Raw genomic sequence first — 27,205 nt, 5'->3', positions numbered from 1 at the left:
TCTTAGTGTTATTCTCGGCATTTTTATATTATTTTAAGTCTTGATCACTTCTATTCCATTGCCAAGCATTTTAACATAATCGTTTTTCGCTAATAGCTATTTGAATTTCATGACTTCACCACCAAATTTCTTAATCTGAAGGTCTTTTGTACCTCTAGATTCTCTTAAAACTTCTTTTACCACTTTCTTAATACAATCAGCCATTTCATTTCACCTGACATTAACTTCATACTCATAGGTTCTATTTTCCTTCTTTTATCAATTTATTATTAAATAAATCTATTTCTAAGTGTCTCCGAGCAGCGAGGCCACACCCATTCGCAGTAGTTCATCCGGCCCTTTCTAGATAATATCGGATAGGAAGAACTTCATGTTTTGATTGCTCCTCCTCAATCCCTTTGTCAGGCCCGGTAAAGCTTTGGGTGGGAATGCTCACTAGGGAATTGATTTTTCAGGCAGGCTTGCTCCTTAATCATTTAAGAGGTGGTTGAGTATCAAGTACTTGCAATCCTAGAGGAGATTCAATCTATAAGGGGAGAGGCTAGGGGTGGACATTCTACTATTCGACATCGTCGCCCCCGCCCCCCCCCCCTCCCTTCTTGAGGCACATATTGGACCAAAATACTTTCCCGCACATGGCAGCATTGGGGTCTCCGTGCCCCTTAGGTCTTATCTTGGTTACGAGGCCTCGAGGCATACCTTGGTCATCCGGTGGCTTCTTATCCACAATTTGAGTTTCCTCGATGATCGTTCTCGGGCACGCCCAAGACAGCGTGTTCATGGCAGATCGAACACACTAGAAGTACTATGCCTTTCGAATCATAGCACCAATAAATCTATCTGGGAGGCCCTTTTCCAGGTCAACAGTGACACAGATCCTTGCACAGTTTTTAACCCATTGCCTATCCTGTGGTGGCTCATGGAGTAGACAGCGAGTAGAGTGCATAAGTACAGAGTGAGGCCTTACGACACGCTCCTAGGGACTACCCACTTTACCTACCAATTTGTTCCAATGCTTCCTCCTAGGAACGAGAGAAAGAAATGATCCTCCCCTCCTCTAGTTGAAATCTAGTACCCATTTTCCCATCTAAGGTTAGATAGCCTATAAGGTCCTTTGGATGTGCAAGCATCGTGTCAACGTCAAGGTGAACATGGAGATGAAGAAACCCTTCCACACATTTCGACTGCCTTTACAAAGACGTCCAAAATCTTCTCCAAGCTTTGAGGCTTTAGGGTTGAGCTTTGTTGAAGATTTCCTGTAATGTATCTCTATCTCTTCTATAACTCCCAAATCATCGACTACCACCACTTGGGAACCTACCGAGCTTTTCCGAGTGTATTCTCCACATCGCTTCCTTCCCTCTGTTTTCTCCGTTTTAAATTTCCACTACCTAATTCTAGGATACCTATTAATTTCACTCTTATCTCTTCCATCTCTTTATGCAAATATCCATAACCATGAGCTTATGTTGTGTGGTCAAACTCTCTTGAGACGTCGTCAAACTCTCCTAAGAATCACAATTCCCAATAGCGATCGAGAAAAATTAATTTTATTTTCCATTTCCACTCTCTTGGGAGTTTTTTTTTTTCCCTTCCATTCTTATTTGCTTTACAGTTAGTTGTTCGAACAAAAGGGGGAGTTTTGAGAACTCTTAACTCAGTGGCCAAGTTGGTCCTTGCCCAAAACGAGTTAACTCAGCAAGTTGAACAATCAGATAGCAAAGCTAGGGCGCGTTTTCCAAATTGTTAACAGCTAAAGTCATATGCTGTGGTTTGCACCCTGACCTTCACAAAGACAAAAGAACATCACTCACAGTTCAGAACTATGCATTCATGTAATGAAATGTTGCAGATACTCTTTACATGCTTAAACTTGGGGATATTGAATTTTTATTTTATAAAAAGTGGCAATTGCCCAAGTCGACTTCTTATGTTTTTCCAAGCATTTTTGAGAAGAGGTAACTATCTTAAACAAGCATGTAAAGTGATACATCATACATATACAAAAGTTGACATAATTAAAAATAAATAAAATGCAGCATCTTGCAAAATGGCTAAGCAAGATACTAGAATTAAAAAGTAACAGATGGTTTTGTATTTCAAGGTGGATTGAGCACTAGAGATCTGTTGAGAGCCCCTTGTTATAGCCAAGCCATCTGCAGTGAAATTAGCCCCTCAACAACTATGATAAAAAGATATATTTTGTGTGGCACTGAGAAAAAGCATCTCTTCAAAAATCTTATCCCGCTGGTCAGTGGTGCTCCCAGAATCTGCTTGACGATTAAAGGGGGGCCCTAGTTTCTATTGAATAGCTTGAGACCTTGTAAGAGGGTATGAGTCTCAGGGTGGCAATGTCTATAGGCCCTGAGAAGGTTAAGATTGATCTCTCCATGTCCCCAAGTATTCCTCCCACAACTGCCCTACCTGGTTTACCAAATGAGCACAAAGTTGGATTTTGATAGTGCCTTGTTCTGGTGGTTACCTGCAAGAGGACCTAGTTGAATACTCTATCAGATCTGGCTATGGTGTACTCCCAGTTCCGTATGAAGTCCGAGGTTGTGTAAGTTTTGAACCCTAAAAGCTGTCTCACCCATTCAACCACCACTGTTTCGATGTTCTCCATAACTTTAGGATGGATCTCTCCTTACCTTCAAAGATCCTTGGTTACATTCCGGCCAAACATTCCATAACAAAGCAAAATTGAAGCCCTCCAAAGTATTACCGTGCCTTTGGTAGTTGCGGTGAGACAAAAAGTGTTTTTCCAAGTTGAAAATGTGTTTTTTAATGTTCATTTACATTCAGTTACGAGCCTGGTCCCAGAAACATCACTTCTGACTTAATCATGTCTTTGAATCACCAGACCAAGAAAACACCCATGAACTACACGATTTTCAATAATGAACCTGCAACCCACAACTTTATGTAGCCAAACTGAGCTTCATCACTTATATGTAAATGGAGAAGCTTTAATGAATGGAGAAGCGTTAATCAATGAAGGTGCTTCTTGATTTCCACCAACTCCTTCAAGGCAAACTAAACGCAAAAGGAAAGCCTCCCATAGGATCAATGTGACGAACCATTCTTCAACTCCATGCTGCATATGTTCGTCAAACGCACAAGAAACCCGCAAACCAAGTGATGAACACATCCCTCCCCCATGCCACACTCCACTCTGATATTTTTATGCACAGAAAATTATCTAAAAGTATTCACCTGTACCACTTATTCTGTAATGCAAACCACATCTAACCCACAACCATACACTGTACAGACCATTGAACCAACCACTTGCAATACATATTAGAACAATTTTAAAAAATGGCATGTGAGACACATGTTCGTAATGTGTCCATATTCTAAAGATGGATGTATCCTTAAATTTTAGAAATAAAATTTTATTGGTGTTGTGCAGTAGGGCGACATTTGACTAATCGAACAAGCGCTGATCTTGGGCACTTTGAATCTAAATGTGTCTCATCCGTGTTACTTCATTTTAGGTTATTAGTTTCCAACCATGCTTAACTTATAACTCTTAAGGATGTGGTTGACTAGTTTTTCCCTTGGAACTAAATTCATTAAAGCACCCAAAGTCACCAAAACTGGGAAGCCTTGGACTCATCTTTATGGAATCACATTCCAGAAACCTGATCCTTGACTAATACTATGATACCAGCTGATCAATTCCCTATTGTCCATTTTTGGATCAACATACTTACATTACAATATTCCATACAACCTTTATCTAAATGAGAATTCCCAGAATCTCAGGGGCCAGTCTTAAGCCTAAAAAATAAAATTGAGGTAATCATTCTTGCCCAAGAATTGCAATGTGAAGCAACCTGATGAAGAGAAGAGTCCCATAGGTGGGATTATGGTCACTGTCGAAAGCTAAATCTATCAAACCTGTATGACCTGTTCAGTATTTGATCACATTCAGATCAATCCCCAAGCACAAAATTGCCCAGATTGGCGTCTAGAGTTACCACCAAAGATAAGCTTAAAGGTGACATCAGACCAATAACACAAGCTTTGCTGTCCAAATCACGATGCAGCCATGCATCACTTAGACAATGGCCTTTGAAGAATACAATGTAATGTGTTCCTTATTAGGACTAAAATCAACCAAATCCTTTCAAAATCCCTTAGAAGGGTGGGGTTTTCTCTTTTCCTCCTCTCTTCTCAAACTTTCCATATCACACATATGCTTGTTAACCAGAGATTAGAACCTCCCCGGTCGCATCAAGCATAGACCCAATGCTGCATATTGAGCTGTAGGTTTGGGAAAACATATATACTCACAATTCCCATTTTGGTTTTTGTTTATGGTCTTCTGACCCATTCTTTTTGTCGGGGGCCCAACGGCTCCCTGGACAACTGCTTGTATGTCTCTCCTTCATTTCAACATAAATGTTAACAGTTCTCCAAAAAAAAAAAAAAACATATATACTCACAATTTCTTGCATAACTGACATTTTCTTGGGGTAGAAAATGCTGCCACTTTTATTTTGACTGTTCACAATTAGAGAATTGAAAGTGAACAATCCAATCATTAAAGTGCACACATGAATGATTATAAACATAAAAAAATATGCGTAAACACTTGAACAGCATGCCCGCACCCAATGCTAATTACTCCCATGGCGATTCCAAGGTGATCCCCAATTGTATCTTTACCTTAACATGCTCAATCTACCACTATAATTCCCTTGCATTGATTAGTTCTCGAAAAACATCGGCCACGCTGACTCCCAATTAGCTGAATGTTTGGCATTGCTCACCGGCCTCAAGACCCTTAACCCATCTGGGCCTCAACCACTTATAGTGGAGGGATATGCAAAAAACATTATCACTTGGGCTGGCTCTGAGCCTCTCCCGTGGTATCTGGCTTTGATTTTTGATGAGATTACTCACATTTGCAGGGATTTAGATGTCTCATGGAGGCATATTTGACGGGAATCCAATGCCCTGGCAGATCAACTGACTAAAGATGGAGTGTCATCCAGTAGCTCAGGACCGTGATTGTCTGCTTTTTTGGTTTTCCTTTTTTTTTTAAACTTTTCTTCATTGTAATGGGCAAGTGTTATGGCCTACTTTTGGTTGTCAGTTGCCCATTTCTGTCGGCTTTTTGGTTCTACGCCCGAACATTTGTTTGTATAGGACTGCTCTTCCGGGGTAGTCTATTCTTTTTGGCATGAAGCCCCGCCTGTGGGTATCCTCTGCAACACTCTTGTACTTACTATACTTTCTTTAATACAACAGTTAACAGCATAAAAAAAAAATTCCCTTTCATTGATTAATGGTTCTTTTCAGACAGTTCTATTTCACAATTACACCATCTGCAACACAAAACCATAATTAAAGTCCCACAAAAGAAGGGGGTGTAGCTCCTCATTAAAGCGATACATCTTCCTTTCCTAGGGACATGGAGCTATGACATATTGAAGATATGAAATACTACTATGAGGGAAGTGATTTACTCAAACCCAGTACATAACACACTGTAGGAGCATATTTGCAATTAACCTTTCCCAAAAAATTATACAACATTCAGTATCATAAAAAATGAAGATAAAGCAGATAAGTAAACCAAAGAGCAACGATACTGAATCGGTATAGTTGAAATTTCATTTGCCTCAGATACCTGAAGTGGATGCCTTCCTCCCCCAAATGCAAGAATAGTTTCCCGGAACTTGTGACCTCTTTCTTTGATGGCCTAGTGCAAGAAACAGATTATCACACAATATTAGTAAAGAAGAGGAATATATTGATTAACCTAACCAGTCCAATAAATATCATCAACAATCATCCAATATCAGAATTTTACAAGTACACACCAGATAACAACCCTGCACTTAGAAAAGAGAATATAATATTCTCAGAAAACATACAAATCCCCTAACTGAAGTGCTTCCTCTATCATGAAAATCCTTACTAAGAATCAACCGAATTAAATTACATTAATTGTTATTTTAGCTTCAAGCCCATGGAAGTTGTTTATTGACAACTGAAACCAGTATCCAAGCACTGCATTGAGGATCCTGCCTTTGTTCCTTGGTGGAACTAGTAACACTTAGTATGTTTTGGCAATAGATGCAAAAATCAAAGACATAAGTTCCATTCTTAGTGGAAAGATTAAGCCAACAATGCATATTAGCACACTAGCAAGTGAGATTGACCTTTGCCCACAGTCACTGCATTTGAACATATCTGAAGCATAACGTGTGAGAAACGTGATGTCCATAGACATTTCAATACCGGTCCTAGAATGTTGGGTTTTTGTAGCCATTCATAAGAGGTCCAAGCATGTCAAGCCATGCTGCTATGCTTTTATTAGACATGTACATGTTTGAAAATGTTTTTATTAAACATTTACATGGTATGGGGTTGAGCGAGTTCTAAGACATTTAAAGGTAACCGAGAACTATGCGCTCACATATGGGGGAGGTTTAGAGATTGTTGTGCAAGGGTATACAGATGCAAGCTATCAAGGTTGATGATATGAAATCCACATCTGGATACATGTTCATGCTTGGAGGTGGTGTTGAGCTTGTACGATGTACATGAGTACGAATCTTTTGCGACAACCAAGCCACGATCTGTGTGATTAAGGAGCCACAATTTCATAAGAGGTCCAAGCATATCAAGTCATGCTACTATCATGTTCAGAATGAGGTACAACTTGAAGAGATAAAGATCACATATATTCCCACAGAGGCAATGATAGCAAACCCTTTGACAAAGGGGTTATTTGCAAATGTTTTTATTGAACATGTAAATGGGATGGGGTTGAGAGAGAGTAAGGAAGAGAGATTGTAAGGCCTTAAAAGACCAAGTGAGAGATATTGGGTTTTTGTGCTCATTTAAAGACGTTACGAGAGCATGTAGTAAAGTTTTATAATAGTGAAATAATGAACTCTAGTGGAAGTATTGTCCAGAGGGGACGAAGTTGGCAATATTGAACCAAGACTCCAACTAGGCTTGACAAGCTAGGTAAAGTTGAGTTTTAAAACCCTATGAGACCTGGGCATATAGCACAACCGAGAAAAGTTTGCAGGGTTAGCTATTGATGAGGATGGAGTCATGGAGAGATGCCCAGGATAGTTGGCCAAGGGAATTAGTGACCCTTGTGTGTGATTGGTCGGCCTAAAGAGACAACAACCAAATCCTCATCATGATCATCACACGACATGTAGGTGTTGCATGTGCATGTATCAGAGGTAGCCCTCTTGTGTATTCACAAGTCTGTGTGACCTAGGCTTGTCCCTAGGGGGAACCTGTAATCCATTTACTAGGATTATGTTCTCATCATCTATTGGTTGACTTTGGTAGTCCAATCATGAATCCCTGTGATGGACTCTGGGTCGCGGGAACTATTGGGTTAGTTTGAGAAAGTGAGCATGGGACATAATCACTAATAGAGATGGAGTGCCTCAGTGCTTTCGCATTTTTCTTAATGAAGTTGGATTTGATTCCCATCAAAATAATTTTAAAATGATTAATTTTGTTTTAAATATATTTTTTTAAATATTAAAATAAAATTTTAGAAGTCTCTGGATATTTTATTTCATCAAAATCAACTTTTAAATAAGATAAAATTGAATTTTCAGGCATTTAAATATTCAAAGAAGAAAATAAAATATTTAAGAATTTCTAAAATTATTTTATTTATCTATAAATTATTTTATATTTGGGGGCCCATAACACATTAGGGCCCACCATTTTGGGCCCAACTTGATGGGGGGCATGGGGCTCACTATGTCTCCATAAGTGGGAGGACCCATTTTTCTCCGTTTTTATATAAGGTGGCTTGTGTTATAAGCCATGTAGATTGATTTGAAAGAGAAATGGAAGGTTTTGTAAAAGAGGCTAATTGATTTCAAAAAGGAAATATGTAGAGATTGATTGAAAATAAAAGGAAACACATTATACACTTTTTTTACACAAAATATTTGATAGGATTAGGTTAATGAAGTTGAGGGATAAGGTTCTAGCACTTTCCATTAGATCATGACGGAGGATTTATAAATTGTATGGTAAGATCTTTCACCCCACAGGTCACCTATGATCAACAGTCTAGATGGAATCTCATAAGGATGGCTAAACCCTAAAAACCTTAACCCTTACCTCACTATTATAAAATGTCTCAATGAGGTTCATCTCAACACCTAACCCTTGAACTCTCTCTCCTGTCATAGATGGCATGCCACCCTGTCTCTCTACTCTTCTCTCTCTCTCTCATACTCTTTAAGGAAGAAGGGGGCACGCTCGTATGGTTTGATACATAGAAAGAGGGCACTGAAAGGAGTGGCTATGTGGAAAGCAAGGTCTTAAATTCAAAAATATTCTTTTACTTTTATTCAATATACCTGAATTCCACTTATAAAGGCTACTAAATATTGTTGTAAATAAAAAATAATATCTAGATACAACTTAGGATCTTTATTTTCACTGCCAAAAGAAATAGAAACTATCTAGAAGCTTTAAACAAACTTCCAATATAATTTTTAGTACAAAACAAGTTCCTGAAAATTGACAGAAAAATAAAAAATAATACTGAAAATTAATTAAAACTACTGGGAAGACTTACCGAAAGATGCATGGAGTTACCTTCACAGGTCTTGGTACAACCCCGCACCCAATTCCCTGACAGATGACTTATTTTACTCCTTTAGGTGTTGCTGAAAATTCTGATATGGAAAGGTTTTCAGACGATACTTTTCAACTTAGGGTATGTAAAAGCTCAAAAACTTAACTAGGGTTTCTACAAACCCTGTAGGAACAAATTAGGGTTGAACTTGTGAGTTGATCTCTTTCTAGGCTAGGCTTCTCCCATTTTTTTTTGTCAAAGTACAGCAAACCTAGTTTCACTATAACACCACCCTTTTTTCTTTTAGGTGGCGTGACACATATAAGAGGAGAGAGGGTGGCGTACCTCCCTTCGGAGTCCAATGGAGTAAAGAGAGGGGAGGCACATCACTTCAAATTTTAGAGAGAGAAAAAAAGAAGACAGAAAGAGATAGGCGTGATGGAGGGAGAAAACTTGTGGGTGAGAGAGAGAGAGAGGGAGAGAGAGAGAGAGAGAGGAATCTATTTTAATGGGAGCGAGATCTTGTCCTGATTTTAAAGAGGTTCGAAGTAGGTCTTGAAATAGAATGAAATTTATCTCCTAATTTGAATAGGATTTTCTTACGTATGCTTTATCTTTATTTTCCAACTAGAATTTTAGGATAATTAGGAAATTTGCAGGGTGAGAGAGATTTAATCAGATCCATCCATCTCACAAGTCAGCCATCATGATTTTAGATAGAGAGATAGGAACCTTATCCCCTTAGATTTTGACCCAAAACCAACTACTATTTAAACTTGAAATACAATCAAACTTATCATAGATCTCCCATACTCGAGGATAATCTATATTTAAAAGCTCCCATAGGATAGGCAATCAAATCTAATTTTAAAAACAAAAGATTTCCTATCTTTAACTAAAATAAAATTTGAAACAAGTGGGGTGTGCCCCCCCTTTTTCTTAAAAACACGGCGTGCCCACTTTTTCCTTAAAAAGTGGCATCCCAATTTTTGTTTAAAAAAACAAGTATGGGCGCTACCCCCAGGGTGGCACGTGGTCCCCACTCTTAAAAAGACATATACATGTGGGGCTGGATCTTTGATTCCATATATGTTATTTTAAGTTCTAAACTTTTCAATAATATCGTTCTGATGAAAATTACAATCGAAAAAATATTTTAAAATTTTGAAAAAAAAATAAAAATCATAAAAATAATTTAATACCAAATAAAATATACTAGAACTGGACTAGTACAAATGGGTAAAAAATAGTGACAATAAGGGCACTCCATTTGCCCCAAGAATCATGATCCACTGCTATTTTTTTATCCATCCCAATAAAGACCCATGACCCACAGTCTCATTTCAAGGGATCATGATTGGCTTGTCAAAGTTGGACAATAAATAGTGGGGCTATGATCCTAGAATGTGGATTTCAATCCCCCCTTTGAGAGCAAGTCTAGCAATTGTCACCACAATGACAAATGGGGCTCTCTCTATGCACATGTACACATGTCCCTCTATAGGGTTGCTTCCCAATAATGTGGTTGTCATGTGTACATGCCGTACGGAAGTTTGTTAAGGTTTTGACCCTTGCTCTCACAAGCCTACAACTGCACACAGGAGGCCACATAGTTCTCTTGGCCTACAAACATCATCTCTGAACATTTCTCTTACCTCAACAAAGGATGACTTACTGAAAACCCTTCTCAGTAGTGCCACATGCCCAGGAATAAGAGTTTTGGACATGACCAGAGCCACAAACCACCCAACCCTTGGTTAGTCAACACACACACTCCCACTGAAGTGCATATTCCTTTGTAAAATATCATATTTACAAGCTCTCTAAGCCTTTAAAAGCCATAAAACCCAACATGCATGCCCCATATAGTTAAAGAGACCCCATCTTGTGTGTGCATGCTCTCAGTACTAACGCAAAGGGTTTGGCATAAACTTCCAATTTTCTAAGATTCGAGAAAGACCCAGATCCTGTGTGCCATCGGTGGAGGAGACCCGATATGGGGTGCGCAAATTCCATTAAAGCTAATCTTTTGGCACATTGTCTTGTTTTATGCATTCTTGTGTTTTCTTGTTCCCAATCTCAATTGATGCAATTTGATTATGTAATGAAGAGTTTTTGAAAGGTGGCAGCAAATTAGAATCCTTTTTTTTTTTCCTTTCATTTATTTGAGGGTCAATTGTAATACTTGGACATATGTAAGTATTCTAGCCAGTATTGCAAAAGAAAATTTATTTTCTTAAATTATATAAACTGTGCTAGTTCACATCGTCCACTTTCATAGAATGCATAAGTACAGAAGGATAAAAGCAGACATAACTGACATGAAAGACATACTCTCACAAAAAACAAAAAGATCCTAGAAGTTTGTGCACATAAGAATCTATATCCTAGAAGTTTGTGCACATAAGAATCTATATGCATATATTCATTGGCACATGCATGAGATTGGTGGTTGAATAATGTAGTTCATCAAATACACTACTCCCTTTAATTAACCTAATGAATGAGCTTTCAATTCAATCCAAGGGAAAGACATTAATTTCAATTGAAGATCTTGACCATGAGGAGGGAACACAGCAATATACAAACTTTGTCAGGCAATAGTATTTTGCAAAAATGCTCATCCTTTTGCAATTGATAGAAAAACAAAATAACATGAAAAAAAACCAATGTTTTCTTATAGAAAACCAGTGATGAATACTAGAAAACGACAAATTCACATGAACGCTTTTGACGAGCCAATCATGAGCCCCTACATGCGACTGTGGATCATGGGTCTTGTTGGATCGGTTTGAGAAGATAATTGAAAATCACGTTACTAGGTCAAGTAGAGTTCCCTGATAGTCACTTATCTTGACTCATTGGTACTAGTCCACTTCTAGATATTTTATTTGTATTAGAAATGTTTCTATGAACATTAGAATTTTTTTCAAATTTTTTTAAATTAATTTATGCTGCAAATTTCTTGAAAAGGGTATTTTGATACACTGATAGTGTGGAAGGGGATGTGGGCTCATTGGATCCAGCGCCACATGTGTGCTACACCACATGGAAGGGGGGGGGAGGGGGGGTCTATGGGGGGCCACACCTCACACATGGGGTGGCACATCCCCCCTCTCTATTTTGTTTTCCTATTTTTGTTAACAAGTTTTTTTTTGTTAAAAGAATATCTTTGAAAAGGATATTGTATCCTAATTTTGTGGGAGTTAGTTATTAGAAATATGCTTCGACCAAAATAATCATTTCTTGACTTCATAGAAATTTATAGAGATAAAGGAAGTTCTAGAAGGTTCCTTTAGATTGGTATTATTCTAGTTTTACTAGATATGGATATGGGTCAAAGATTTAGGTGATAAGGTTCGTAATATTCCTCCCTAAATCATGACGGTCATTTAGGGGATGGATGGCTTAAATCTATTTCTCTCACCTCTAGATTTCTTAAAATCGTATTGGTCACGGTGAGTCATAATTGGATAGACATCCCTAGGGACCCTTGAGGTTTATATAAGGACGTGAACTCCCTCTCATTCTATGGTCAATTTCCTAGCCCCTCTCTCTCTCTCTCTCTCTCTCTCTCTCTCTCTCTCTCTCTCTCTCTCTCTCCTGAGGTAGCACGCCACCCCATAAGAACAAGGGGTGGCACACACCGCTCCAGTTCGGGTTTGTAAAGGGAAGCATGCCCAGCCGTAGTAAATAGGGAGGTGCCTTGTGACACACCCCAAGTGTTTCTAAAAGGGTTATAGAAACTCTACTAATGTTATGCTCTCATAAGAAACCCTAGGTTGTGAGGTATTGCATAAGAAAGCTTCCCGGCTCAAAAAAATCAGCAAGACCAATAGGACTAGAGTGTACCATTTGTCAAGGAATCGGGTGTGGAGTGTATTAAGTCCAATGAGGCTGACCCTAGGCACACTCAAGTCTTCCTTGTTGTTTGTTATATGTTCTGAATTTTCAGGAATATTGTTTGTACTTAAATTGTTAGGAGAAGTTTGTTTTTCTTTCTTGGGTTGTTGTGTTCATTCGATTTGGTAGTAAAAGAATATGTCCTAGGTTGTATTAGGGTATGTTTTTTCTTATTTACAACAGTATATTGTGGCACTTAAAAGTAGAATTCAGATTCATTAAATGAAAAGAAAAAAGACAAGCAAATTTACCGCCTTGAATTCCACATAGCCATTTCTTTCAAAAGCAACAATGGATAAATGTAAAACCACAGGATAGCATGCACCTATCCTGCACCATGCTTCATGACTATGGATATAAAAGATAATAAACTTTTGTTTCTTTTATTTTATCCAAGGTTTAAAAAAACGTATCAATGGATCGGCAATCCAGATCGGAAAATTGCCGGATCGGCAAAAGCCGACATTAAAAAAGTTTCAAAAAATTAGGAATTTCTTGAAGTACTAGGAAAAAATGTATTAAGGTATTTCTTTTCAAAACATTTTTTGAACAAATAATTTTTGGGCTTTTTAAAAAAGAAAAAAAAAAACATATTAGATTCTATTTTTATCATGTTGCATGTGGTTCACATAAGCGTTTTTTTCTTTTCACTCAATCAAAGGCGTTTTGTACAAAAAACACAAGGGCTAAAAACCCCATAAAGAGAAAGGTCAAAAAAAGTCCTATTGGGCAAGATAAGGACATTTGAGTGTGGTTTAAAATACAAGGCCATTTAAGAGGGATTTAGTCAACCGGTAGAGAAATCAACCGAAGGAAAAATAGTCCCACATTGAGACTTGAAGGATGAAAACATCTGTATAAAACTTATAACCCATTGCTAACAGTCAGAAGAATTTGGCACGCGTGGATGTGAGGCAAGCGGATCATTAGCATGCCCACCTACGTAGGTAGTACCACCATGTGTTAAAGTGTTGAACATTAAAGATAGGTCGGCCACCACTTTTATTTTAAAATTTAAGAATGTAAAAGCAAAATTTCAAAAAAGAAAAAAGTTGGAAAAGCCCCCATGTTTATTTTATTTTTATGAATTCAAGGGAAAAAGTGAAACCTAAAGGCCTCACAGCCAGCTTAGGACCTCCTTTTATTCCAAAAAAATACAAATACTACAACAACAACGATACTAAAAGATTCAATGAAATGCTTGAATTATATCCTATAATATTGAAAGTAAAGAATGAAAAGAGTTGCCTGGAGGAAATGCCAATTGTGCTTGATTCAAAGACTAAATTACCTAGTCCATATAATAGAAGTCATCGTTGTAAAGGATATCATCCTCATTAGATGATAATTACTGTAGTTAAAAAAGGTGCTTCCAACATCAATGCCAATGTTACTAAGTATTCAATTGAAAATTTATGACAGGAAGAGGATTCACTAAAATTAGTAAATTCACATTTTTCTCTACAACTTTATAACTAGAAATCATAATGGTGGACATTTGGCGTCAGTTGGAGAAGAAATTAAGTAGTACAAGGTTTTACCTCACTATTACCAAGCCCAACCTCCTCAAATGCAGAAAAGGCATCAGCAGACATCACCTCAGCCCACTGCATATATTATCAAAAATCAGAAATTACAGAATATATAAATAGAAAAAATGTGGTAAAGTTCCACAATAATAAAAACCAACTTTTTTGGCTGAAGAGCAGACTTTCAGATATGCGTGATTGGAATAACATTCTAGCTTAGTGGGCAATCAATGGGTTAGGTGGCATCTCCATATGACAAGAGATTGCCAAGTTCCAACCTACTACAGAATTATTCATGAAGTCATAGATTAAAGAATCCAAGCATATGAGCCGATTATCTATTTTCATCATACCTACTAAACTGTCACAGCATATAAAACTCCACTGACGTTTAAATGGTACAAATTCATTGTCTACACTAAATAGTGTGCCACTCAATTCGTTGACCCATTTGATACAATTAGGTAATAATGAATAAAACGCCTGAGCATGCCAGGAATATTGCATATATGTTCATAAACGTTTATGGAGTACCTGGTAACTGTAATATCCAGCATCATAATGATCTGCAAATATCCAATTGGGGATCATAAAAAATTAAGAAATTAAACTAGTACAATGCAAAGACTCCAAATCCACGAATAACAGAATGAGAACCTGCAAATATATGGCTGAAGACACAAAGAAATCTGTCCTCTAGCAACGGTGGCATGACCTGCGTTATCGACATCAAAAATGGACTCGGATCCACCAGGCAGATACTTCGTATGCAATTCAAGATCAACGATTGCAAATCGTATCTACATGAAGGATAACATGCAAAGTATCGGAAAAAGATTATCTAAATGAAACAAGTAATATATGGACTAAATTCCTTGTGTATTGTTAAGAGAATTATATCCAATCCAGCATAGTCATGTAATGAAGACCAAAATATGGCACAAACGTGTGGAAAATGCTGAAAAAGTCGAGATAAGTATAGGGAATTGAAAGTCATTTTTTCCACTTTTAATGTTATCTCTGAATGGTTAAGTGTGGATGCAAGTCAACATTCTGAACAAAGACCCTCAAGAATATGCAGAAACAACATAGAGGCACAGGAAAGATCTAAATTAAAACACATAAGATCACATTCTGTACACAGCGAAACTTACAGAGAAGCCTTCAAGAATGTCTAGAAAGAGAAGGTCCCTAGGATCGAGTTCAGTTGGTTCTCTCTAGCACTCACTAATGAGGACAGATTGCAATGGGATCTGTATGGACTTTATGTACAGAATCAGTTTCTTTTGGTTTGTATAAGGAAAGAGGTATTTATGTTATTTTGCAGTCTACATCACTTGCTAAGATGCCCAGACAAAGATACAGACAAATACAGATACAGGGATTAAGGACATTACACAAATATGGATACAACTATCCCGTTATGCATTTCGTAAAACCGAGGACACAGATATAAATACGAGTATCCCAGCTTATTTCAATGACTCATATATGCTATAGCTTAATTTCCAGGCCAAAAAATATGATTTACTAACAGATCAGACTCAGCAACAAAATAAAATTTATCAGTCGTGCAATCCATGGAAGATGGGATTAGCAATAACATCATCAAAGGCAGTTGGATAGCTTTGTGTTATCAGAAGCTACATAATAGTTTTATGTTTCATGAGAAGCTACATAACAAATCAACTCTTATCGAATCTGAATCATATGTTAGTTTACCAAGTGAAGAATTAACTACCTAGCTCCCTCCCTAAAACACAGGGAAATATTACCTAAAAATCAGCAAAAACAGCACCATAAACCAACCTGACGCAGACGTTCTGTACCCTTACGGAAAGTCCGTGCAGCTAGAAGCTTGGAATATACTACCTCCGGCAGACTCTCTCCAGTTTTATAGTGCTTTGCAATACTCATTAATGTATTTCTGTGTGTAATGCATGTTGAAGAATTGAGTTAGTACTGCATTTGGAGAGCAGAATAAGACTACTAGATCTACCCACCTGCCAAGATATAGTAGGAGAAAAAAATTACAAATAGGAAAACGAGAGAATCAACTAAAGGATCGTGATGATAATATGAAATGAAATCATCTGTCCACCAATGCCATGAGTACACTCATACAACAGCTGAAATAAAATGCGATATATTTGTTGAATCCCCTACCACTGACAATAATGAATCATGTCTCCATGGATTGGCTCAATATAGCAGCAAGATCTACTAGATCTGCACCTCAACTCTAATAAACTATTAAAAAAAAAAGGACTGATTGATGCTAGCAAAATGATACTGTCATGGGCCGATCAGTAGGACATCATCATTTAAATACTGTATAATTTCTGTGACACCGGGGTTTAAAAAAACGGTGATCTGGATTGGAACCAGCCGATTTGGATTGGGAACCAGAGGGGCCGGCCCGGTTCCTCCAAAACATCAGGAACTGGCTGGTTCACCTTTATGAACTAGTCAGTTTTGGCAGAGAACCGGACATAACTGGTCCCACCTTTTATTTTAATTTTTTTCACTGTTTTTTATTCTCTAATTTTTTTAATTTTTTATTGGCCAGTTTCATTCAGCCAAATCGCCAAATCCAGACGAACGATCCGGACTGGTTTTCCTGACAGGCAATCTAGGTCATTGATCTGTGTTTTCAAACCTTGTGTGTCACTGAACTGGGAATTCCAACTCACAGAATTTTATATACATTGGTGAAACAAAAGATGCCGCACATAGTAGATTCAACTAAAAGATATTCAACAAGGTCAGAAACCACCGCACGGAGAGGACTAGAACTCAAAATATGACATGCATAAGCACACACACAAGCACATGTACACACACACAAGCACATGTGCACGCACACACTCGCCTACACATACATGGATGATCTAAATTTCAAATCAAACTGGTAGCTATTGCAGCCTAAATCTCAAGTAAGAATCCACACCCTATAAATCATTGCCAACTCATTTATCAAGTGTTTGGTCCGAATGCGAAAAGGTATCAGCTATATGGCATAAGAAAATTGTGAACTAAAGAAACTTGTGAACAAAGGAAAATCCATATGAACCAGAACCTAAATAATCACTACGAGACATTGATATGGCAAGACCACTCAAGGTAAGAAATCTGAGGTGCTTCTATTTAAATTAAGGTATGTCAAATCCAGTGAAAATTCCATGAAAGAAAAATCGCTATAGGAGCTCTTTAGATGGATATGATTAGACAAAGATACCTGTGATAACACCAGTTCTCCATAAATTGTGAAGGCAGTTCAACAGCATCCCACTCAATACCACGATTGCCAGAAACCAACCCTTCATCTTCCTTGGTAAGCATATGCTGAAGTGCATGACCAAACTCATGAAAGACAAGTCTCAACCTACAATCAGGACAAAACTTGATTACAGCTGCAAGGCAAGACTAACATGATGTCTCGAGTTCTTTAGAAATGCCGAAGTACTTTTTACTGACACTGAATTCTCATGGAGCCAATTCAGTCAAAGCTCTAAAAGGCCACACGTGAGTCCATATGTGCATGATAACATTTGAAGAAGAATGAGAAAGCAAAACTCAAAATGCATTTCTGCTACAAGAAATATATAGATAACCCAACATTTCTTATTTCGCATTAAGAGATCCTATAAGAATATTAGAATGAAAGAAACATCTATAATCAAATCAGATGGGCACTTAAATCAAACATTCACCTCACGAAAAGTCAAGAGACTTGGCCCCCCCACAGGTGGTGTTTGATTGCAAACCATGTGAGCAATCGGCAGCCGAGCCAAATTACTGCTGCGCGACATTGCACGGCTTCGACTAACAACCACATCCATCCATGCCCCACCACTCTTGTTAGAAGGCCTAGAATAAGGATCAAAATAGAAGTATGCAATTGGACTGCCAAACAAGTCTTTGACACAATAGAATCTAACATCGCTATTCCATACCTGAACAAAAAAACATAAATATGTTGTGCCCAAAGCATACTGGTACGTGTGAATTTCTAGCCAAGCAATTGAAACGAATAATAGTAAATCGGGTCACAAGGGTATCTTATTGGAGCAACGCCATCAGCTGATTCAATCTCTATATCAAAGAGCATCTTTGAAAGGTTGAAAAGGCCTTCCATAACCCTTGTTAATGAGAAAAATGGCCTCAGTTCTTCCTGTAAATTCAAAGGAGGATAAAATGAGGAATGCCCAGCTAATTGTCCAAATAGCCATACTGAATCTTTTGATTCATTCATCTTTGGAAAACAAACCTACATGTTATTTTCAAACATTAACGTAATGCCCAACTCACTGATTAAATATAACTCAAAGCCATCAGAATGTGATAAAGTAACAATCAAATCCTAGATGTATGGAAAATACTATCAACTTTATCCGCTGACAAGTTTAGTGCAACAACAACAGAGATCCAAATGATGAAATTGATGGACACAGTTACCACTAGCAAGATCAGATACCAGGAAGCCATTGTCGTCCAGGTCCCCACAACCAGGTCCCACAGCTTCAAGAGAAAATCATACATTCCTATAGGGGGGCCAAGGCTAGGTTCATTCACCCTGACATTCCTGCTCTGCCAAAAGTTCAGGTGCTAGGTGTGTCCTGACAAAATTATAATTGTCGACAGCAGCAGGGCATTCCTGACATCGGCATGGCATAACACTTCGTAATTCATTAAAGGTAGGACGATCATTATGGTCCTCTTTTCTACATTCATGTGCATTTTGGTGATTCACAAGTCCTCAACAGCTCTCACGTATAATGGATCTCACTCCATTGCCATTGTGGAGAGGATGAGTTGCCTCTCCATCATTCGGATATATGAAAGCGATATAACAACCACAAGTTTAGAAGTAAGAAGAGGGAGACCAATTCCAGTGATCACAGACTCAATGTATGTGCTCTTTCCTGTTCCAATTTCTGAGCTTCAATAGATAACCTCTTAAGGGACTGGTATATGAGAGGGTTATAAGACCAGCCATTTCCTCTCCACCATTCCTTACCCTTGTTCAAAGAGAGCCACTGTCCCACTGCGAACGTCGAAGCTTAATTTTCATTGGTTCTCTAAAGATAACCAGGGTTTGCGATGCCTTTTATGGCCATCTTGCAAAGAACTAAATGGTTACATGATGTGCAGAAAGGGCAACTACAAGCTAATATATAAAAGTTTGTGATTATTATAAACCTACATAATGTGTTGTAAATTGTAATGGCTCTAGCGAGGCTACCAGTCTTAGTTGTCATGGCTGTACAGCCTGCCTCGATGATAAATATACTCCATCCATTACAATGAAAATAAAAACAGCAGACACTGTATGTGTATCTTGCTTGCATCCTCATTTGAATATTGAAGACATGACAAAAGAGATCTAGGAATAAAAGATTGGCAGTTACCACACCATATGAACTTATCTTTATCAACGTGCTAGGTTTCTCACTAAAAATCAACGGCTTTGTTGCTTGCACAGTTTAGACCTACTTTCCATGATTTCATTTCTACACCAAAACCTGTTTTTTTGAATTTCCAAGCCCCATGGATTTCACTCATTAGCTCCCTCAACCCGAAACATAAGGAACATTTGGTAGGTATGAAAATTTTAGAGAGAGAAAGTACCTAAATTTTTTAAAGAGAGAAACTGCCTCAAAAATTTTAGAGAGAGAAACTAACTCAAATGTTAACTTTTAGAGAGAGAATGTATGTTAACATTTTGGAGAAAAAGTAGGTTAAAATTTTAGAGAAAGTACCAAAAGTTTATAATCTCAAATTTTAACTCTTAGAGAGAAAATATATTAAAATTTCAGAGAAAAACTGTCATATTTTAGAGAGAAACTACTTAATTATGCTTAGAGAGAAAAATTATGTCAAATTATTGAAGACGGGAACTATCTCAAATTTTAAGTTTTAGAGAGAGAGTATCTTAAAATTTTAGAAAGAGCAATTATATTAAATTTATAGGGAGAAAGCAACTCAAAAAATTTAGAGAGAGAAACTATCTCCAAATTAAAAAAAAAAAACAATTTCAAATTTTAAGTTTTGGATAGAAAGTATATTAAATTTTAGAGAGAAACCATATCAAATTTTAGAGCGAGAAACTATCTCAAAATTTTATAGGCACTCCCAAATTTTTAGTTTGAGAGAGAAAAAGTATATTAAACTTTTAGAAAGAGAAATGGTATCAAGTTTTGTTACCAAACAATGGACATGGAAGTGATTGCAAGGAATCCATGAATTTTGTATAGTTTATCCAAACAAGAGATTTTAGGAATCCATGACAAAAATCCTTGACATTGAAAATCCATTGATTTCCTTGGATTTCAAATATCTAAGATTCTTAATTTCCTCCTATACAAACGGGCCCTTAGGGGATTTTTCGACATTTGATTTCCAGGGAATTTTAATATCCTAGCCATTGAGCAAACCCGTGAATTTTAGTAATTTCCAAGATATTAAAAATCCATGCCCCAAAATCCATGTGCCCAAACGAGCCATAAATATGTTGAACTCGTAATCTACCTAGGACTCCCTAAGCCCTATAATTGCAAAGTTATCCTCGTCAATCAGCACATAAGATCTCTCTCCCCTCTCTCCACTCCACTTCATTCTCTCATCTCTCTCTCTTTCTAGCTCCTCTCTCTCCCCACTTTCTAGAAGGTGCCACGCCACCTCCCCGTAAGTGTAAGGGTGGCATGCACCTCAAGGGGAAATTAAGGAGGGGGGCACGCCCAGCCTTCTTGTTTTAGAATTGGGGAGGTCAGGAGTTGCCATTCGGACAACGCCCTTAGGTTGAAAAAGGGTTCTTAGTGAAACCCTAATTGTGATCCTAGCTCTCTTGCTCCATAAGTTTTAGAAAGTGAGTCCCAAAAGTGCCTCTCAGTTTCAGATTAGTGGATCCAGCAAGTTCTGAAATCAAGTGCACTATTGGTCAAGTGATCAGGTGTAGGGTGTGCTAAGCACTAAGAGGGATAACCTTAGGCAAAAGTCAGTACGCTTTCCCATATTTATTTAATCTTATTTAGTATTATTCTTGGTTATTTATTTCCTAAAGTTGTTAAATTTTATTCAATCTTAATAAAGTTTATTTTTGGCATTAAGTTATTAAGATCCTAGATTGTAGTACACCAATTTTATTGCAATTGTGGCACCTGTAAGTAGAATTTCTAGCAATCAATAAAAGAAAAAGAAAGAAAATTTTGAAATTATAGCCTAGAATTCTACATTGCCACTTCTTTAATGGGCCCTTAGAACTATATAAACAAAAATATACACAATTTCTACAGCCTTGGATGGCAAAGGGCAAGCAATAGACATCATGAGGTGGGCAACATGAGAGAAACGTATGAAGGTATTTAACAATAATGACTCAACAAAGATCCCTTAGCTTTACATCCACAGAGAAGCCAAAGGTGAGCCTGATCCCAGTTTTCAGAATTTTCAGAAACAAACTATGATGTTGCCCTTTGCCATGCATAACATCCAAGCAAGCAATAGTTAACTATGGTCCAGAACCATTCATAACATCCAATTTTCAGAAACAAACCATTCGCAATTTCCAGATTTATAGAAGCACTAACTTTTCGGGGCACAAGTTTCCATTTTAATTATGACTATATAAACACATCCAATTTTCAGAAACAAACCATTCACAATTTCCAGATTTATAGAAGCACTAACTTTTCGAGGCACAAGTTTCCATTTTAATTATGACTATATAAATACATCCAATTTTCAGAAACAAACCATTCACAATTTCCAGATTTATAGAAGCACTAACTTTTCGGAGCACAAGTTTCCATTTTAATTATGACTATATAAATAGATAAATGGTAGGTCAGACTGGTTTGTTTCAGGGGAGAAACTTCAAGGATTGAACCCTTGACCGCCCCTTGCAAGCCAGAAGTGTGTACCACAAGGCCAAGTGGCCAACTGAAGGGAAAGTTGTAACTATAAATGGAATAGGGATTTTCATGGCTAAGGAAATAATAAAAGAAACTCCTAAACTTCTGAAAGAAGTGGCTATGTGGAATTCAAGGCAATAAAATCAAAAAAAAATTTCTTTTATTTATTATTGAATCTGAATTCCACTTACAAGTACACCATAATACACTAGTATCAAAGGAAATTAAAACCCTAAATAAAATATAGGACCTCTCCTTTTACAGCCAAACTAAATAATACAATCCAAGAAAAAAACCAAGCTTCTACTATCAATTTGAGTACAAATAACGTTGCTGGAAAATCACAGTAAATATGGAAATATGACTGAAAAACAAAAATAAACAACTGGGAAGACTTACTCAATTATTCCTAGGGTCACTCTTAAAAGACTAAGTACACCCCACACCTAATTTCCTGACTGATGGCCCACTTCAATCGTATTGGTCTTGCTGAATTTTCAAGGCCGGAAAGCTTCCTTAGACAATACCTTTTAAACTAGAGTGTTAGAGAGCATAGAGCATAGAAATACAGTTAGGGCATGCCTCAAAAAGGCTCCTCCCTTTTTCTACGGTTAGACTAGTCCTTTCTCTACAAATTCTAAAAAAAATTCTAAAATTTACATAAACATTTCTAATTGAAATAAAATATCTACTGGTACCAGTAGGTCAAAACCAAGTAACTATAAGGGAACTCCACACGACCCAGTGATCATGATCCACAACTGTCTTCTTAAACCAACCCACCGAAACACAAGATCCATAGTCTCATGCAGAGGCTCATGATTGACTCGTCAAAGCTGACCAATAAAAAGTGGAACAACAATCCCCAAATGTGGATTACAGTTCTTCTCTTAAGAGCAAGTTGAGTACATATCACTATAGTGCAAGAGGGACACTTTCTATGCACATGTACACGTATTTTCATCAGGGTCGCTTCCCGGTAATGCGGCAGTTATATATATACATGCTATGTGGAAGTTTGTTAAGGATTTAGCCCTCGCATTCATAGGCCAACATCCGTACACAACAGATCGCATATATCTCTTGGTCTATAGATTAACCCTGAGCATCTCTTCGACCTCAACAAAGGAAGACCCTCTGTAAACCCTTTTTGGCAGTGCCACAAGCCCAAGGGTGAGGGTTTTAGACATAATCAGGGCCATAGATCCTTGATCAATAAACAATACACATTCCCACTGAAGTATATAATCCACTATAAAGGCCTTTTACATGCTCTTACGGCCTTTAAAGGCCACAAACCCCAATAATTTCTCCCAGACTATGGCACTTATATTAACAAACTCTTAGGAACATATGTTTATGTTCAACCAAATGCGAATGCATTAAAACAACAATCGTATTTATTTCATAAGAATTCGAGATATTGATCAAACACTTGATTATGGATTCAACAATTCGTGATGATTCATCATCATTATAGGAGCCGTTTCCCAATTATATGGGTCCGCTACACAAATCCTGGTCCATCATGCAACAATACGTGATTGCGCAAAAAAAAGTGCAGCAATGCAAGGGAAAAGTCATAGGTCCCTAGTTGGATTGAACCAATTAATCAAGTTGATTTCACTCTAATTGCTAACATTTTCAGCTCCAAGACTGTCAAATCGCACGACAAATGTAGGATAAATATCTCATCATGTAACCATCACATAAATACAATTAGACTAGGAGAATTTATCAATTCCCAACTTATGGGATAGACGATAAATTGACACCTAAACCATTGAAGGAAGAGGCAATGTAGAATCCCAAGCCATAAATTCAAAAAAAAAAAATCTTCTTTTCCATTAATGCTGAAAATTCTACTTACAAGTGCCATAATTACAATAGAATAGGCCAACTATAATGTAGGATCTCAATAAATTACTGTAAAAAATAAACTTTTATTCAAACTGAATAAAACTTGACAAGTTTAGAAATTAATTAAACAAGAACAACAATAAATAGGAACTTAATAAATATGGGAAGACTTATTAACCTTTGCCTAGGTTACCCCCTTAGGGCTTAGCACACTGCACACAAATCACCTGGCCAATGGCACCCTTAAAGTTCTAGAATCTACTGATCTCACAGATCTGAACTGAGAAGCACCTCACCCTTTCTAATACTTTTGGGGCGAGAGAGCGAAAACACAATTAGGGTTTCACTAAGAAGACCCTTTTTAAACTTGAGGCATGGCATAATGGCAACTCCCTAACTTAAGGCTGGGGGCGCCCCTCTTTTACTCTCTCCTATGTTTGTGTGTGCCACCCCCAAACACTTATTTGGGGTGGTGTGCCTCATAGGAAGAGAGAGAGAGGCTTAGAGAGAGATGAGATGGAAACTTGGAGAGAGGCATGGTGAGAAGAGAGAGAGGTCTAGCGCGATCTCTAAAAGGGGGAGAATGACCTTTACATAAGCCCCTAGGGCTTAGGGTGTCCCAATCAAATTAGGAGTTCAACTTGATCAAGAATTGCGAAGGTGATTTGTTTCATCTCCTAGATCAGCTATCATGATCTAGAGTGAATGTTTAGAAATCTTATCCCCTGAGATTTGACCCATATCCACTTCTAATCCATCAGAACTTTGACCAGTCAAATCTAATCCTCTAGAGCTAATCTAGAACAATATAGGATGATTTGGTACTGTTATTCTCTCATAAAGATATAATTAGGCATGCAAATTAATTTAAAAATTGGCCTAGATTATCTAGATCCTAAAAATGATATCAATAAATAATAATCGGGGGCATCTCATTTTATGGGAGGTGTAGTCCTAGTGGGCCCCACACATGTGGGGGCTGTGCCATTAGGCCTTCCCCCCCTTCTCCCCCTTCTCAAGTGGATCCCACTTGCAAAAAAAGAATTGTCCATTAAATATCCTTCACTGGAAAATTATAGAAAAACCTTTTTAGGGTTTTTGCACATTTAAACTTCATTTGTAAAATTTTGAAAAATTCTCAAAATTCATGATAACGTATTTTTAATTGAAAACAATATTTCTGGAGGTCCATGAAAATCCAAAACACACAAAAAATACAACTTAGAAGTGAATAGATACCTAATGGGTAAAAAACAAGTAAATATCAGGGCCCTCCACCTGTGCTAGAATCCATGATCCACTATTGTCTTCTCAAACTAAACCAACAAGACCCATGACCCACAGTCAAGTGAAAGTGTTCATGATTGGCCCGACAAATTTAGCTACTAAACAATGGAATCATAGTCCCAGTATGTGGATGACAAGTTCCTCCCAAGAGCAAATCAAACGCACATATATAGTGCAGGGCACGCTCTCTCCATGCACATATACACGTGTCCCTCTATATAGAGTTGCTTCCCAAAGATGTGATTTATATATGTACATGTCATACAAAAGTTTTATTGAAGATTTGACCCTCGCTGTAACAGGTCCTTCCTTTGCACACAGGAGACCACATAGCTCTTCTGACCTACAAACGTCTCTGGGCATCTCTCCGACCTCAATAAGGAATGACCCTCAATAAACCCTCTACGGTAGCACTACATGCCCAAGGGTAAGGGTTTTAGACATGACCCGGGTCATAGACTGCCCAACCCTAGATCAGTCAACCACAATACACGCCCACTAAAGTGAATAAATCACTATAAATAATTTTATTTGCATGCTCTCTAAGCTTTTAAAGGCCACAAACCCCAACAACCACAAGTATTCACATCACCTCATTAACATTTAAACAAAAGGAAACATTCATATGGTCATCTTTTTGTCGATGGGTAAGCATGTAACTTAAATCAATAGCATAACGTCCAATAAGAGCTGCAGCATAGCATGCTTAATTTTGATGGAAGCTGAAAATAAAGCATCATAGAGATGATTTTGGTATCACAATGGGGAAATAAGGTATGTGGGTCGATATGGTCAATCCCAAAGGAGAAAGATGATGCAAGTAGCATATGGGCTACACTATCTAGCGGGTAACATCTCGAAGTCAATTGCATTTGAAAGGAATGTCCTAAACCTAACTAGATGTCTCTGTCAACAATTCAGAAAGAAAAACTTGCTACATTTGTTTCATATCTTTAATTTTTAAAAAAACACATAGGAAGCAAAGCAAAATTTTATTTAAAAAACCATAAGTAAATGCTATAATGCAACACACCTCATTGATGTCATACTTTGATTCACGAAGTCTCTCACTCCAAAATCCAGTGTCCCAATGTTGAAGATCACCAGCTTCTTCAGCTCCTTGTTCCCTGCAGAAAATCTTCAATTCTTCCATATCTGCAGATTACATTGTATATAACCACTTTAAAATAGAAATGCAAGTACCAAAGCATGGTTTCTACAATCCTTATGTGCAAAGCAAAAACTTCGTTAGATAGATTGAGCTCAATTAACACTTGCACATAAAAGAATACAAATCTGATTACAGAAAACTATATCACGAGATACATAGGGCAAAGATCTTATGCACCAGGCACATAGATAAATGCACCCACATCTTGATTTTGAGTCCAAGTGATGGTCCAATCTCAAACATCATGTAGGTCCATAAAAATCTAAACAGTAGGCTACCCAGTGGCAGAGATTGGAACATGACTTGATTGAAAGTCCTGATGCTCCAGGTACATCTGTCCCATAGCAATTGTGCCTTCAAGGGGTTTGTACTTTGATAGGCTTAAATTGCTCCAATACCTTGTTAGATCCAATAAAGTAAATCCCAGCTATAAGAAAACAAATACATCCCCATATACCACGACCCGCTTAAAATTATATTGCATACTAAAAAATGATTATAAAGATAATACCCAGAAACTTAAATGAATAAGATATAAAACAATACAAAACACACAATACAATATATAATATACAAGAATAAAAATGCTAACCCCATGTGTCCTTAACATGACAAAAAACAACCATGCCGTAGGTGCTCATCACCTTATTCATCATCTCACTCTTGTCAAATCAAGGGCGTCTAATTTCATCCACATCACCAATTCACCTAATATTTTACTCTATTGAACAATACAACATATTGACAAGTTTTAAGTAAGCTAGTGTGGCCTTTTCCCTGAAACATCTCTAATGTATGGGAGAGCAAAAAGCAACAACCAAATTCAAAAGCTGATGTAACAGCCATACAACATGCGGTATCTTTCACATTTTGCAAGAATGATAGAACCGCATCATTCTCAACAATCCTCACATCCAACATATTTTTCAGTCGCTGTTTACAATGACAATGTCAA

General features: G+C 37.5%; 1 pseudogene across 1 annotated transcript in view; it reads right to left on the bottom strand.

Moving 5' to 3' along the window:
• The window catches only part of LOC18446433 (organellar oligopeptidase A, chloroplastic/mitochondrial-like), a 66,756-nt pseudogene that overhangs the window by 2,344 nt on the left and 37,207 nt on the right, over positions 1 to 27,205 (bottom strand). The window contains exons 6-16 of the transcript XR_016048181.1: positions 27,069 to 27,183; positions 26,113 to 26,234; positions 18,095 to 18,193; positions 17,787 to 17,975; positions 17,569 to 17,663; positions 17,258 to 17,404; positions 15,829 to 15,946; positions 14,677 to 14,819; positions 14,554 to 14,585; positions 14,032 to 14,097; positions 5,642 to 5,713 (exon numbers count right to left, since the gene is read on the bottom strand). The product of XR_016048181.1 is annotated as an organellar oligopeptidase A, chloroplastic/mitochondrial-like (transcript). The remainder of the gene's footprint in view (positions 1 to 5,641; positions 5,714 to 14,031; positions 14,098 to 14,553; positions 14,586 to 14,676; positions 14,820 to 15,828; positions 15,947 to 17,257; positions 17,405 to 17,568; positions 17,664 to 17,786; positions 17,976 to 18,094; positions 18,194 to 26,112; positions 26,235 to 27,068; positions 27,184 to 27,205) is intronic.

Source organism: Amborella trichopoda, chromosome 13, assembly GCF_054954075.1.
Source record: "Amborella trichopoda isolate Santa Cruz 75 chromosome 13, AtrichopodaSantaCruz75HAP2 v2.0, whole genome shotgun sequence".
Classification (NCBI taxonomy): domain Eukaryota; kingdom Viridiplantae; phylum Streptophyta; class Magnoliopsida; order Amborellales; family Amborellaceae; genus Amborella; species Amborella trichopoda.
Note: the sequence above shows the minus strand (reverse complement) of the source record. Positions and strands in the feature narration are given on the sequence as shown.